Below are 3,848 nucleotides of genomic sequence, written 5' to 3'. Positions count from 1 at the left end.
CGCTGTATATATTTTTTTACAATAGTCAGGTCACACATACTCTGATTAATTCTTTGCTGTGTAATTGTCAGATTGAAAAGTTCAGCGTGTTTTGGCCGTGTACACTCGTATATGGGCCATTCTACCGAATTCGTGTAATATGCAGTCCCTCAACAATAAAAACTATTTACAAAACAATTAGGTATTTAGGCATAGATATTTAATTAGAAAATGTTATGGTCTATATAAACCCAATGCATTACATGAGATAGTGATAAGCTAAATATATACAAAATCATCATTTATAGGGTACTTTCTATTGGGAAGTAGCTGTCCCCAACCCTGACATCTAAATTTCAATGCCTTTAAATAACACTTTTCAATTTTTTTAGATTTTTTTCAATGATTTAATTTCAAAGATCTTTATGATTGGGTTGAAACAGAACTTGGAATATTTAGATTTATTGTGGGTTTAATTTTTAAATCAATTTTCTATACTCAAAAAATCATGTCCCTAGTTTTCATGTCACTACCGAAACACAAGAGTTTTAGTCCATTGGCTGAGCCTGTGTTTTAGCCACGACTCTGCATTTTTGACCATGCAGTGACACTGCATCTCTGACCCTCATGGTTGAATGGTAAGTAGCTAAATCCCATAGTTTTTATATAAATGTGTTCCAAAGTCTGAAAATCGACGTGTAACCTTAAGAATTGTCACTACCGAAACGCATGTTTTCTTCAATTAAGTAAACCTTTTGGGGTTTCATGGAAAATCGTATGTTTGTATGTGTGTTCACCTCTTCAAAGATGTGTTTGCATGCCGTGTGCTTGTTAGAATTCTTTATTAATGCTTAAAGTTAGCTAGAATTGTCACTACCGAAACAGTCACTACCGAAACATATGGTAGTGACCTGATGATTTCAGTAGTGACAAAATGAAATGGTAAGTAGTTCAATCCCATCATTTTTAAATAAATGTGTTGTGTGGACTAAAGGGCGACCCAGAGCACCTTTTGGAAGATTTTGGGAGAGAAATGAACATCCATCCAACAGTGCAGTCACTACCGAAACACTGGATGTCACTACCGAAACAGTGCAGCACTACCGAAACACAGGATGTTTTGTAAAAAATTAAGTATATTGAGTAATCAACTAAAATGTTATGATACTGATTGGATTAATGTATGTTCAATTTCATCAATTAACAACTCTGGAATCAATATGATCAGTATTTTGCATTTTACAAAGAAATATTGCACTTAGATTTTGATGAATTGTATAAATTGAACTTGAAAATTTGATAAAAAATTCATTTTTATGGATTTCATTGTGAAAACCTTCAAGAAATATTTGTAAAAATACTCTTCAGAGAAGGGAAGGAAACACAATCTGAACAGGTGAATAATAATACTTTTTTACTATAGTAAATGTGATGTTTCGGTAGTGACAATTTTTGGAAGAGGAAAAACATTCCAACACATTCTGAAAATACAATATAAAAATTGACTGTTCTTTTACTAGATAAGTGTACTTTAGATATGGTACAATATACATACGGACAAAGTTTTGGGAATAAAACATAAAAAAAATAAAAATATTTCCGACCTGACTTTGCACCAATTCGGTAGAATGGCCCATATCACTCATCACCATGTCATCAGGTGTGGTGTGTCGTGACCATTTGATTAAGTCTTTCTGATTCCAACCGCAGGACACGAAACAGTGTCATGGCAACACCCCAGTTTCACCCTCACCATAGATAACTCCTTGGTTGCCCCCTCTCCTCAGGTTAAAAGCCTGGGTGTCGTCCTTGACAGCACCCTATCATTCCATACCCACATCAACAACACCATCCGATCTGCCTACTTTCACATCCGCAATATCAACCACCTCCGCCCCTCACTCACTCCCAAAACCGCCGCAATCCTGGTTCACTCCCTTGTCACTTCCCGCCTGGACTACTGCAATTCCTTTCTCTATGGTCTCCCACACAAACTCCTCCATAAACTTCAACTGGTACAAAATGCTGCTGCCCGTATCGTCACTGGGACGCCATCCATCAGTCACATCATCCCTGTTCTACATCAACTCCACTGGCTTCCCATTAAACACCGCATTAACTACAAAATCCTCCTCCACACATTTAAGGCAATGCATAACCTCGCCCCTCCATACCTCTCTGACCTCCTCCACATCAATGTCCCTACCCGGTCTCTCAGGTCTGCCTCCTCCATCACCCTGACCGTCCCCCGAGCCCATCTGTCCACCATGGGATCCAGAGCCTTCAGCCGCTCTGCCCCTCACCTCTGGAACTCCCTCCCCCCTGACATCAGGAACATTGACCCTAACTCAATCTCTCTTTTTAAAACACACATAAAAACACACCTGTTTAGGCAGGCCTATAACCTGTAAAGGTCCTGCCAACTGAAGTTGTTGCTGTATTATGTATTATTCAATGTTTTATTCACTGTTGTAAGGCGACCTTGGGTTTCTTGAAAGGCGCCCTATAAATAAAATATATTATTATTATTATTGTATTACAATAGAGTCTCTTTAGAGGACTATAAATAGCTGGGATTGTGTGAGTCAAATCAAGTGTTAATCAAAAGTGACTTTGATTTGAGATGGGTGAAATTTTAAAAGATAAGCTGATGTTGCTTAAATTCCATTCCCGATTTAGAGATGCAATGGGAACAGAAATGGAAAAGACACAATAGGTTACTGTTTCAGCATAATGCTCGTTCAGCATATCATATAAATATGATCAGTGTGTGTTTTGCCTGTACGGTTGTCATTGTTCATTGAATATTCATGAGGTGGGCCTGTATTTGATCGAGTAAATGTAGTCAAAGCCCACTGCAGTTTGTTCTTTGCCAGGACAGTGACAGTGCAAACAGTGGCAGTGTAAAATGTGCTTGTTATTTGATCGCTGTTTTCACCCACACTGAGGGGGTGGAGAAGAGACGTTGTTCTGTTCCAACAAACTTAATGAGATGGAAATGCCAGATAGAATAACTCGTGTCTGCACCTGTCAACCTGGTTCAACCACATTCAGGCAAAGGAAGGTCTCGTGATTATGATGATGATGATCATGTGTGTTCATATAGAAAGAAAGCGCACTGCCAAGATACAGTGGGGAAAATAAGTATTTGAACCCCTGTTGATTTCACAAGTTTGGCCACTTGCAAAGAAATGTGTGATCTATAATTGTAATGGTATGTGTATATTAACAGTGAGAAACAGAATATCAACAAAAAAATCCAGAAAAATACATTTTATAACATTTATGACTTTATTTGTATTTGATGCAAAAAATAAGTATTTGAACCCCTAGCAAAAATGACTGACAAAAAATGACTTAGTACTGTGTGGAATAACCCTTAGTGGCAAGCACAGACGTCAGACGTTTCTTGTAGTTGGTCACCAGGTTTACACAAATCTCAGGAGGGATTTTGGTTCACTCCTCTTTGCAGATCCTCTCCAAATCTTTAAGGTTGCGTTTTCAATGGGAGGGAATGAGGGAATGAGGTTCAAGCCCAATATTCCACGTTACATGGCCCCATCCATAGTCCCCTTGATGCGGTGGAATCGTCCTGTACCCTTGGCAGAGAAACAGCCCCAAAGCATAATGTTTCCACCTCCATGCTTGATGGTGGATATGATGTACTCTTGGGGTCATATTCAGCATTCCCCCCCCTGTCAAACACGGCAAGTCGAGTTGATGCCAAAGAGCTTGATTTTGGTATCATCTGACCACATTCTGTCTCCCAATCCTCCCTAGAATCATTCAAGTGTGCAATGGTAAACTTCAGATGGCCCTGTACATGCGCTTCCTTGAGCAGGGGGACCTTGCGAATGCTGCAGTACTTC

Source organism: Sprattus sprattus (genome assembly GCF_963457725.1).
Source record: "Sprattus sprattus genome assembly, chromosome: 8".
Classification (NCBI taxonomy): Eukaryota; Metazoa; Chordata; class Actinopteri; order Clupeiformes; family Clupeidae; genus Sprattus; species Sprattus sprattus.
The sequence above is the reverse complement of the archived record's forward strand: the minus strand, read 5'-3'. Positions refer to the sequence as shown.